The sequence below is a fragment of the Phyllostomus discolor genome, chromosome 7 (assembly GCF_004126475.2).
Source record: "Phyllostomus discolor isolate MPI-MPIP mPhyDis1 chromosome 7, mPhyDis1.pri.v3, whole genome shotgun sequence".
Lineage (NCBI taxonomy): Eukaryota > Metazoa > Chordata > Mammalia > Chiroptera > Phyllostomidae > Phyllostomus > Phyllostomus discolor.
In genome coordinates, this window is record NC_040909.2 from 50254254 (window position 1) to 50267231 (window position 12978).

A 12978-nucleotide genomic window follows, 5' to 3' on the forward strand; every position below is an offset into this window, starting at 1 on the left:
TACTTCCAAGAGTTCCGCTAAGCCCTTTCCTCAGATATGAAGAGGCTGATAAGAGGCTGCCTGCAGCTCAGGGCAATCAATGACCGGCTCCACCTCACCTTACTGGGAAAGACACATTGCAAATGCCCAATGGGCAATTACTGATCATTTGTTGCAGCCCTATCTGGGCAGTAAAAAGGAAACCGCAACTGAAAATGACTAATATCCATCAATAGGGAATATTTAAATAAACTCTCTTCATTATGGAACACTATTCAACATCAGTAAAAAAAAAAAAAAAAAGATGGGTATATGGGTTTAAAGTGGAAAGATCTCTAATGTATGAGGTTCAGTTAAAAAATAATTACAGAGTAAGCACAGTGTAATCCCATTTGTGTTAAAAATGCATCTACAAAAGCATACCTTATCTTTTCTATAGAAGCAGACATGTAGGTAAATACCATTGAAAACCAACCAGAAGGATCCACAGCAAAATCGTATTATGAGCTCTTGGGGCTGAGGGAGGGCAATCAGTGCCAGAGGGTATCTGGCATTAACAGATTAAAGATAACAGACAAAGGAGACTTTACATTTATAGCTAATGTTCTTAAATTTTTTTTTCACAAGAAAATTCATCCATGTGTTACTTGGGAAATTAGAAATTAGTTTTTAAATATTAAAATGATCATTACCTCAAAAGTTATTTTATAGACTGCACTGTTGAATTTTTCCCCCTTCCTTATCAAAGTCATGGCCACAATGGGTGGTGGTTTGGGGAGATGATGTCTTTTGTCTCGACTTCTTCCTTGTGCAAGAGGTAGTGGGAATGGAAATATCTAGTCCCTGTTTTAGTGTTCTCTGCTTCCAACTGAAGCCAGAATGCGGCAGTTCCTACCTTTCAGACTGGAAACCTCATGATACAGACTCCTTCATCTTGGGTACCAAACCCACACCCTGGCACTAAATTCACCCACTTCCCTACCCACTTAGTGTAGACAAGCTGCCTTCAGAAGCAGGGAGAATCTGGCCTAGTTTTGCCAGCCTCACTACTGCCGCAAATGTGAAGGAGGCAGGCTTCTGAATGAGTGGGTTCCAACTGAAACTGAAAAGAGTTCCTGAGTTTTCTCTCTCAGATATGGACTGTAAAGTAGTGCTAAGAACGTGGTGGAAGAAGAGGTTTGGGATGGGAAAAGAATGCCTCAGGACCACTGATTTCTCCTACCTGTGTTCCTGAACCCAACTTTGTCCTTTTAGCCTGAGCTGTGCCAATGGGGTGCTTATCCAGGTGTTCCCCACAAGCTTGGTGGGGGGAGTGAAGGGAACCCCATCTCTAAGGGCACCCAACCAAAGCAGCCCCTAGTTACATCTGCAGTCAAAGCAGGGCCAGGAGGCAGTGAGATTCCTCACTTAAGGCTCCCCTTGTTGCCAAGAATATGAGCTGAAGCACCTGCAGCTTCTCCTCATTCTCCTTGATCTTCTGGCTCTCACTGGCCCACCATCCCATCTAGAGGATTCTGCCAGCAGCATACCTTCAGGGATGGGCTTTGATCCCTGGTAGAGCTTGCTGGCCCTTGTCCTCCAGTTGGGAGGTATGGTTCCAGCACTTGGTGAAGAAAAGAGTGACCCCAGGAAACTATAACAGCCCTAGGACTAGACTACTCACTACAGGATCCTCAGGGCCAAGCAGGAAGTCTGACACACTGTAGGTCCAGTGTAGGAATAAACTAACCCTAAAGAAGGGAGGGTACTTTAACCTCAAATTTAAGTACAGCTATTGTGGAGCAAAGAATAGTCATGTTGGTTGATGAGAATCCTTCCATATTCACTTTCTTTTAAACATTTTTATTTGCCCCTCCTTAAAAGATTTGGATCCAGAAAAACCAATCAGTATACACGGCCACACAACATATGTGCAAAGTTACATCTTTTCTACCATACATGCTGGGAGGGGTGCAGAGAGAAGAGATATTGATTTATAGCTAATGACCATTAACAATGGAAATAGTGCTGCAAACAAAACAAAACAAACATAAGCCCCCAATGAGTGCGAAAGGTGGGAATCAGGAGTTTCCTCATGAGGTCCGATGCTTCCAAGCTTCTCATAGCATGATGTCTCCACCATGAATAGAACTTTGGTGTTTAACACACTCATTTTTTTTTTTTTGTACAGTAAGTCCTGTAAATTGAAGCTGGCAATTTTGGGTATACACAAACCACGTATGTGGCCCTTTCCTTAAGACAGTTAAAGGATTTTCAAGAGTGTTTTTGATTCCATGCCATTTCCACCTTATCCTGACTTCGGAACCTTTCCAGTATGTGATTTGCTGCCTCTAGATTTGGGGTTGGGCAATCTTCCTAGGATTCCAACCAGGGGTGTCTGTAACCAAAGACTTTGTCAGAAAGCAGGCTGTTCTACAGAAGGGTTCTCAAGCACATCCCTGAGGCTGGTGTCACAGTAGATGGAAACTGGCCCAACTCTGCAATGCTGCCTAGCTGAGCAGGCCCCAGGAGCCCACATTCCCCATCCTGTGGTGTGTGTGTTTACGAGCTTAGGAACAACACTGCCCTAACAGTCAGCTTCACTCAAAGCAAGAGCACAAAGTGGCTTTCAGAACTTGCCTTCGGCACAACGCGTTATAATCCTATAAAACGCTTCACAGCCGGGAAGTGTTCCCTGCTAGCCAGAAGCCTGGAGACTGAAATAAAGAAGTCTGTTCTGCATTTCCAGGACCGTTGCCAAGAGCAGGGCCTGTGTTCTTGCCTGGGTGGAGCGGGGCTCATTTGTGCTGCTGGTGGAGTGGTGGGTCGTCACACAGAAGCCCACCACCGATTATTACCTCCTTTTAGATGAGCAGAGAGTCAGGCATGGCTAGAAGACCACAGTCAATTCCTCAAATCCACTGCATGACTGTGAGCAGAACAGGCCCAGCATGTGGTGAAAACTTCAGAAGTTAGAGAAGTTGTGACAATCTTCTCAGCCAATGGGACAATGTTTTGTCCTGTCAGTATTATACTTACTACTAGAATTTATGTGTTCTTCTTTTTACTAAAGCCTCATTCATTCATTCATTTGTTCATTCATTCATCAGAGAGGTAAGAATGTTTACTCCAGATCAAGTGCTCGATTAGCTATATTTTCTACCTCCTCTTCTCCACCCATTCCTGAACCTCTATGCTACGAAGGTGTGTAATACACACCTGCTCAAGGAACATGGTTGACTTTACAACATGGCCGTTGAACTGCAACCTCTGCAGGGAGGTGTGCATTTGCAGAAGAAGCTCAAGTAACACTGGCTGATCCTCTAGAGCCTGGCCTTCAGATGCATGCCTGCTTCCTTGGCAGCTGGAGCTATCTCTTCTGTCCCTGCTAGTCTGAAATGCTCATGCAGATACATGTTGGACACACATGTGTACCAACACCTCCCCCTCTCCCATTTGGGCAACATTCCCAGTTAATGGCCCAGCTCCCTCTTCTATTTGCAACTTCAATTTTGATGGGAGAGGGGATTTAAAAGCCTGGAGAAGTTCTGGCAGTGAATTCTGAGAGACTGGGACTATGGTTTACTGTCAGACAGGTAAAAATGACACAAATGAAGCACTGATGATATCTAAAAATCATACCTCCCTCTGCCTGGGGATATGTCTACTGGCTCCAGGACTGATTTATGAAAATACATCCCTAGATATTCTGAAGTGGGAAGGCCTCATTCTTGCATTCTCTTATTAAAGATTTCATTTTCTAAAACAAGTCTGAAAAACCAGTTACTTGACAGAATTTTCCCCTTTCTCCCAGGACTGAGCTAATCCTGAGGATTATTAACTATAATGCAAAAATAATCAAGACATTATGTTGGGGGGATAAAAGAGAATGAATATCTGTCTTGCCCTGATATGCCACAGGCAGGTGCATTCTCTTGCTCTGGTTCATTACAGCAGTGATTCTCAGCTGGGGATGATTTTAACTCCCGAGGTGACATTTGGCAATGTCTGGATAGCCTTTTCCTTGTCACTGGAGGAGGGTGCTAGTGGCATTTCATGGGGAAAGGCCCAGGTTGCTGTTAAACATCCTATAATGCACAGGACAGCTCTCCACAACAAAGAATTAACAGGTCCAAAATGCCAACAATGCTACTGTTGAAAAACCATTAAAGAGAGAATAGAGCTCTCTCTTTATGGCATCAGAGCCAGAAGACTGTTAGTTTTGACCTCAAGGATATTTTCACTTTAGGCCTTGATCATTGATTGAGATCAAATGTTAGCTTAAGCATGGTGGAGCAAAGAAAAAAAATAGTTGAGTCCCAAGAAGCCCCAGAATATTGACATGCCTAGAATCTTTCCCTGATGCCCAAACTTGACCCTTAACTGAATGACAGATTTCATAAAATATGAAAAGGAAAGGAGAATAAAGAAGAATATGGGAGTAAAATGGGGTGGGGAACAGAAAAGTATTTTAAACTGCTTTAGATATAAAAATGTACTCAAAAAGACCACTAAAAATGAAAGTTTCAGTGAAAGACATTACTTAAGGAAGAAATGTTTCAAAGCTTGGTCTTTCCTAAGACAACTTTTACCACCATATTTAATTGTTTTGGGGGGCAGAAATGTAATCTCAGTGATGAAATAAAAACCCCAAAGTGTTCAGTTTACCATTTTTTTGATACATACACCATTTCTGGCTGCACAGTATGTGCAGTCAGAAACCTGTCTTTACTTCAGATTTTTCAATAAGAATCCTGATTAGCTGATTATTATCAACAGGCTTGTTTTGCTTAGAGAATCTAAGCTAGCCCCAACAATACTTTCTGTACACTACTAGAGGGTCTTTGAACTTTATGGATAGTCTGTATTTGTTAGAGAGTCATATTTTTTGATTAAGAATTCAACAAATGTGTTATATGTCAAAATTATTTATTCCCCTTATACTACAGCTAAAGTATGCATTATGTAGGCTTTTTTTTTTTTAAAGCCTAACAATTCAAGGAGAAATTAGAATCTAAAACTCTAGCTTTGGATAGTGAAGTGCTATCAACTACAAACTCAGCAATCAAAGTACCACATTTCATCAAACCTAAGATGCCAAAGACTAGAATATGTGCTATTATTTTATGTGCTACTAGGGAAGAAAAAAATGCTGCCAATTAAATTATAGCACATGATCAATTGTACATCCCAATTCCAGAGAAGTTAAAATGTGGGGGAGGTATGCATAACAGTGAAATATAGCAGTGTTTATCCATTTGGCTGGGATTTTAAAACACACACTTATAGAAACATGACTAAGGGGACAATAATTCCAGAGACTATCTGCAATGAAATAAATTGAGAAACTTATCAAATCCATATCCCCGGGCTCTACCTTGGGTCCATAGAATTATAATCTTTAGTAGTATACTCCAGAAATTTGGGTTAGAATTATCAGCAAGCCCTATATGAACCTGGGATCCTCCTTCAGAAATACTTTGATCACAGTTCCTCAAGTCAGAGGTATCTGGGGGTAATTAACTCAATGGCTGTAGCATCAAAATCCAGAATGGCCATGGGAGCTGCTGATTTGCTCATCCAGCACTGAGAACTACTATGTGCTAGAGAGCCTGCTATATATGTATGGGTGCATCAGGGATACGATGAAAAATACGGTAGTCCACACTTAAAGTAAACTATCAACTGCGCCACCCACCAGGAGATGTGTTCTGGCTCCTGGAACTTGATTTACAATCTGGTATCCAGGGTTCCAATTAAAAGCATGCTTATCTTCATAGCCAGGGGACACAACTGCATTTAAGTTTTTGAAAAATTGACTGTAGAACTACAGAATGGGAGGAAGGTAGTTGGCTAGAGATGCATACTTGAAAAAGACTTAGGGCTTTGGGTAGAAAGGGAGGGGGATGGGTGTGTAGAGAACCTTAATTATAGAACGAGTCAATGAGCAGAAGCAGACACCCAGCAAGCATATCCCTCACTCATCTGTTAGGAGTGGAAGTCGGCTGTTGTGTGCTTAAGAGATCAGCTGAAATGTTCCTTGAGCCTCCGAAAACACTGCAGAGGGGTTAGGAGGTGCAGGTTCACAGAGCCCTTTGGTTAAGTGGGTGCTGAGTTATGGCAGTTTCTGCTGTGTTTAAATTTTTTTCATCTCACATCCAAAAACAAACTCAGCAATCAGAAGGGTCACCTGCCCACAATTCTGACTGAGCCAAGTGCCTTAGCAACAGAAAACTGAACAAAAGCACCAGTCTCTGGTTTACCAACTCTTATCACTGCCTGATCCTTTAGTTCTTTGGCATGACAAGGTCAACCACCAGATGATTTCCTGGATAATTCTTCTCATCGAAGGCTGCCCTCGAGCCCCAGGCAAGGAGAACGCTTGCTTTGTGCCCTCACACTGATGAGTACCTCTCTTTCCCCAGTACTCATTCTGCTCATAATGACTGATTTGATATGCTTCCATTGCCCAAACAGCAAGCTACAAAGGCACAGGAACTGTATTCTATTTTGCTCACCACAGTGGCTCCAGTTCCTTCTACCATGCTGGCATGTGGTAGAATGATCCATATTTGTTGAAATGAAAATTAAATTGAAATGGGGCTAATCAAAGAACATCTCATAAATCTAGAGAAGAATATTTTCAATAAGAAACAAAAATTTCTGAGACAGGGCCAAGAAATCATAAGCATAACACTGCAGTTAAAAGAAGTTTTGAAAAGTACACCTGGGTCCCTAATGTTTACTTTCTTGAAGAGTCCAAAATGCATTGAAACCACTTTGAGAGCCACCTCTTGCAGTGTTAGGCTATGTGGCCCTCTCAGATATTCCTGAGAGGTTTGGGTCCCTCCAGCTTTTTGCACACACCCAGCAAATTACACTAATTCCTAAACAAGGTGGACTTTTTGGGAAGACTGAAATTCTGGTGGCAAAAGTATGTCAAACAGTTGTTCAGAGATACCTTGTAACATACTCATCTCCTCTTTTCCTCCCTCCAAAAGCACTTTCTTCTTTTTCCTTCTCTAGATTTTTTGATTCCAGGTTAAACTCTAGAATTTTTGCTTCTTTTCAACTTGCCATGTTCGTATCTAGTGCTATTTATATCAAAACTTGGGTCTCTTCAGTTGGACCCAGAGGGACTGACTTTTAAGGGTTAAGGGAGATTTTTGCCTGTTTCTGCAAGATTAAACATGGTGCTTATCTAAAGTGCCCAGGCTGATGTAAAATTGTGGACTCAAGGACTTAAAAAAAATTAATTCAAGGACTTTTTATCCAAGGAAACTGCTCTGCTGGCTACTCTACCAAGAGAGGACCATGGTCTCCCTGTCTGGGTGTCCTCACCTGGAGTGTTACATGCTTTGGGAGCTCATTTTGATCTAATCACAGTACATGGTGAGCAAAAAGCATCTGTCATTTGAGTGGGAGGAAGGGAAAGAAGAAGGTATGAGAGAATTAAAGTTGTAAAGCCAACATCACGTGGCTTCCTCCTTGAACTTTAATAACCCAATGCTGCCTGCAGCCTCAGAAAAACCAAATGCAATGGGTAGGTACAGGGTTCCTCTGGTGCCAGGAAAATGCAGTAAGACATAACTTTTACAAGGTAAGCAATGAATAAATGCCCTGCAGGAACAAAAAGCTTTTAACATCTCTGAAGTTGGCAGCCAGATGCCTGAAATGTTGGTTCATTGCATCCAAAACGCACAACAGATAGGACCACCTTCCTTAAGATGAAGTCATCTTCCAGGGCAAACAATAGCTGGGGAGGCTGGGTTTTTATGATTCAAGGAAGGAAGGGAATTAGATCAGTATTTTCTATGCCACAGCAAGACCCACTTTAATGCATGCTACAGGTTTTCCACATGCTGGGCAAATTTTCTAGAATATTTTTAAAGGGAAACATTTTGTAGACTATCTTGGTTTCTCCCTGGGTCAGGGAGAGATCTGATTCTATCTCATGATGTTCTCAAGAAGATCTGAAACTAGAGCTCTTCACTTGGATTCTGCTGTTGTTCTGAAAGGCAGAGTGGGGTGTCTTATTATATGCTATAACCCCAGAAGTGTTAAAGGAAGTGCCTGTCACCATAACTCAAAAATAAAAATGAAAATGATGCTGGCAGAACTCAAAAACCAAAGGGATCAGCATTTTGCTTTAGTTTCCTGTTCATAAAACTTTATAAAAACAACCCACCCATTAAAGAAAAAAGTCTACAACAAAACAATAGCTCATTATTCTCTTCCTAAGCGCTTGCCTCATACCACTCTGAAATTAGGTGCCATCACATTTCCTGAGTTATGGGCTCCAAATACCACATCCCTTTCCTCCCTTCCTTGCCCCTACCCCACCTGGCATCATTCCTGAATGTAGACAGTCCTCCAGTTTATGGGCTCAGCAGAGAGAGGCCAACATTCTCCTTCTTACCTGACCAGAGGAGGCCAAGCACCTGTGCCAGCTGAAAGCAGGACTAATGGAGGCCTCCTTCCCCCAAATTAATTTTCATTTCCTAAAGAAACTTTTAATATGGAAGGTGCAAAGTTACAAAGTGAAATTTAAAAAAACCCCACAGACTGCTCCAGTAAACTGAAAAATATTATAAATGCATTGCCTTGTGATATTAATTTCTAAAGAATAAGATATTGCCCTTCCACCCTGGTTCTTAAGTAAACATTTATGGAACATAGGAGAATACTAGCTCTAGAATAAGAAGCTTGGATGCAAATACCAAGTTTTCCCCTTGCCATCTATAGCACTGTGGACGATTTATTTAACCATGCCTAACCTCAGTTTAATCATCTGTAAAATGGGGATATGAGAGTTTTAAGGCTTTAATGAGATAAAGCATACTAACTGTTTACTGAGATAACACACAGCATTTTAGGTACAAGGTAAATACAAAATCTATATTGTTATTACCTTCCTGGTATATAAAGCATTCTACTACCTTTTGTCTCAATAAATTAGAGAAAAAGGTAGGATTTGGGGATTCTTTTCCACCACCCTTGCTTCCAAAGGAGTTAATGCTTTAATCTAATTCCATGATTTCAAATACTGATTTAACTATTAAATCAGTAAATAATAGTTACATATTAGGGCATATATGTAATAAGGCATATATAATAGATGCAGCACAGTGAAGAGTGGAACTGACCTAAATTTGAAGACATAGGGTCTAATCCTGATTCTAAAATTAAATTTGCTGGGAGAACTTCAACAAGTCAATTAAACTCTTTGAGGTGAAACTGCACTAATTTAATAGTGCGGTTTCTTGAACTATTAAGTGAGATTTAAACAGAAATGCTTATCTTCTGTGATTCTATAAAACAGCAATGACTGAAGTGTCTATGAGGTATTGTCTCAATTTTATGCTATTTTATTTCAGGAAAGAAAATAGGAATTGTAACATTTCTGACAAAAGCATTCTGAAGAAAGCATTAAAATCAGCATATTTGGTATAGACAGCCCATTTTTGGGGTAGGTTCAGTATTGTCATATTTTATTAAGGGCTCAACAGAAAATTCAGCTCAATATCCTCATTTCTTAGGAAACGCATAAGCATATAGATTTCTTTAAAGTTAAATGCCCAAGAAAACACGATTGAAACAGAAGTAATATCAACTATGAACAAAGAAACACAGAAGAGAAAATGCATCTAGACTACAAATGGAATGGAACTGGCCTAAAATACACTGTCACTTAAAAATAGGTACTTGGCCACATGGTGCCTGTGTTATCTGTATGACAGCATTTGGTTCCTACTGTGTCCTCTTCCTACAGGCCTGTTATGACAATGAGAGCTTTCTGTTCCTTCAGTGACAAAGTCTTGCTGCCTTATGGATTTCTCCCCAGTCATAACTTCCTTTCTGCCCTTCAGATAGGCTGCTTACGTCCAAGTAACAGGACTGCAGCCAGTTCTGTTCTGAATGCAGCACACAGATGGCTGCTGGCATGAGCTGAGCACCAGGGGCTCCTCAAGGCTGAGGGCTCTGTGAACCCAGGCCACACAGCAGATGCAAAATGCTTATACTGATGTCACACATTTAAAAACTCACAACTAAAGAGAAAGATACAATGTAGCAACTTCTAAACAGTGTCCCAGAGATAATAAATGGAAACAGAATTAGCCAACAAATCATAAGCTTCATTTTCTTTGACACCTGTGTCTCCCACTTGACTATAAGCTCTATTCAGGCAAGAATCATGACTCTCTTGTTTACGGTTGTATCCCCAGTGTTGAAAAATGCCTGGCAAAAAATGATGACCATAGCTAATATTGACTGAGAGTTTGCTCTCTGCCAGACACTCTTCTTTGACTTTATAGGATGTATCTCAGGTAATCTCACAACAATCCAATGAGGTGGATACTTCTGTTTAGGGAGAAACTGAGGCACACAGAGTTCAAGCAACTTGTCCAAAGTCACAGAGCTGGTAAGTGGCAGAGGCGGGTTCAAATGAAAGCACTTTGCTTCCAGAGTCTGCAGTTTCAATTATGAAGTGGAATATTAATTTTTGCAGGCTATTAGCAACTTAGCAGGTATCCTGATGCTGAAGACTATGATGCTGAGGGTCAGTGATTCAAGCCTATTAGATATGATTGAAACAGCAAATGAGACCTGGTCAGGAGACCTGGGTTCAAATCTTAGTCCTGGACTTCTATACCAACTTTGGTCAAATCCTGTGAGTTCTTTGCTCAACAGTTTCCCCTGCTGGTTAACACAGGACTGGATGGTCACTCAGGTCCCTGACAAGTGTAAATCCCGAATGCTAGAATCACTGTAGATATATTCTTCCATGCAGACAAATGCAGATCACGCAAGTGTGCTCCTCCATCTTCCTATGAGGGAGAACCATCAAACTATTCTCAACAATCGAGCAAGTTACTCAATTTCTCAGAGCCTCAGTGCCCTCATCTGCAATTAGCACATAATAGCACCTACTTCAAAGGGTGGAGGTGAAGATTAGAGAGAAGCCAAGTAAGGGGCTGACACATAGTAACAATTTCATAAGCAGTAGCTAGGTTTATTATGGTCCCAAAGAGAGCTGAGAGGTAAGTCTGGAGGTGGAAAAAAAATCTCCTCAAAGCCCAGGAACCAACCAATCCATCAAAAAGACAGCACTGAGACAAAGATTTTAAATAATTTCTAAAAGTAGAGTTCCCAGAGCAAAATTCTGTATTGCATTCTCTTTCAAAAACTGGAGTATTGCAAACAGGTTTGAGTTGACTTTGGATAGAACAAAAAGGGACCATTGTGATTTGGGGAGTTCACATGTGAGTGCTGAAACACTAGAAAATAATGCTCCATGACAGGCCAGTAACAAGCACGTGACATATATTATCTTATTGAGTCCTCATAGCCTGCTGAAGAGGGTGCTTTTCTGTTTTATAGATCAGGGCATTGAGCTCAGAAAGGTTAAGTAGTGTGCTCAAGGTCACACAGCTACTAATCCACCCTAGAACTCAGTTTGCCTGGAACACTGATGGTCTGAAGCACACTGCTGTGCCCCCTCCCCAAGGACAGAATGTTGTGGGTGTCAGCATGCCCCAGATCCACAGGGAAGCAATCCTTGGCCACAACATGTGCAGGTGGCTTTATACGTAGGATGTGTGTGGGCTCAAGCAGCCTTGGGTTTTAGTCCCTGTTTACCCACAGATTCCTGGGAGCTTTAGACAAATCATCTGATTTTCCTGGATCCTGTTTTGATTTAATGTCACAGAATGTCACAGATTACATTTTTTCAATCCAAGTCTTGTAAAATATTAACCATTTACATTTTATATCCAGGAGGTCAGAGATAAAAGAGTCAAGACATGAGCTGACCCTCTCTCATGATATCCTGGTTGGGGGAAGCAGTGGAACACATTTGCAAGTAAACACAGAACTGGGTGACTCTTTAATTCCCTTTCATTTAGAAAATTCTGAAATTCCACTGAATGTTTTGTGATGGAGGAAGAGAAAGGGGAAGAGGGGCACTCACTGGAATCATGCGGGAAGTAGCAGGGGCTCCTCCTGAAGCTGTGTTTATATACCAACAACACTGTACATGCCTAGCTTATGAGCTTATTTGGGATGCTTTGCAGGGACGGAACTAGTGGAGATAGTGAAGAGGAAAGCTAAATCTCTCCTTTTGAAAATGACCACTATGGCACATAGCAAGCACTCAATAGATGCTGATAGAATTGACTTCAAAGGAGAACAGACTGGGATCAAATTGATAGAAGCTGAGCTGCTGCAGAAGATGTATGAGTATGTCGAAAAGGCTAACAATGTCTTTCTTTTGTTCCCAGCCACCCACTTCACCATAAGCCATTTCCAAACTAAAGATTAATTCTTTTTCGTGCGAATGAACACACTTCTCCCAACGGGATAACCACAGGTAAACCTTCCTCCTGCCTCCATCCCACGTGTTTGGAATCTGAACAAAGGTGAGCTGTCTGGGAGCTAAAAAATTATTCTTATTTTCAATTGTATCATTGCCCAGGGTAGCGACAAATATTGTTTCATGAGTTTCCAGCTTAGCTTTAGAGCTCAAAGGACACAGTACTTCCACCAGAAACAGAAAGGAGAAAGGACAGAAAATAAGAAAACCAAAAACTTTAAGACATTTATACATGGCTTAAAAGAAAATTCAAACAGCAGAGTCTTTTCTTCCCAGGAAAGGTAACAGTGTGCTATAATCTGACAAGCTGAAGTCTCCATATCAAGATACCAGGAGTGACAATAAACCCCAGGGAGTTCTTTTTGTACTTTTATTCCAAAAACAGAATTTCAGAGAAATCTCAGTTCATCTGACTCCTAGCTGATGCCTCTTCCATGAAATCAGGTTGCCTCATGGGCTATGTTCCCATGCCACACACACACACACACACACACACACACACACACACACACAGGCTGGCACATAATGTTCTCCATGCATATTTGTTAACAGAAAGAGAAGAAAGAGAGAGAGAGAGAAAAAAGAAGAAGGAAAGGAAGGGAGGAAGGGAGGAAGGAAGGGAGGGAGGAAGGAAGGGAGGAAGGAAG

General features: G+C 41.3%; 1 protein-coding gene across 3 annotated transcripts in view; it reads right to left on the reverse strand.

Annotated features, from left to right (window-relative positions):
- ARHGEF3 (Rho guanine nucleotide exchange factor 3) overlaps positions 1-12978 on the reverse strand; it is a 320037-nt gene that overhangs the window by 70837 nt on the left and 236222 nt on the right. The gene's annotated exons all lie outside the window — the stretch shown is intronic.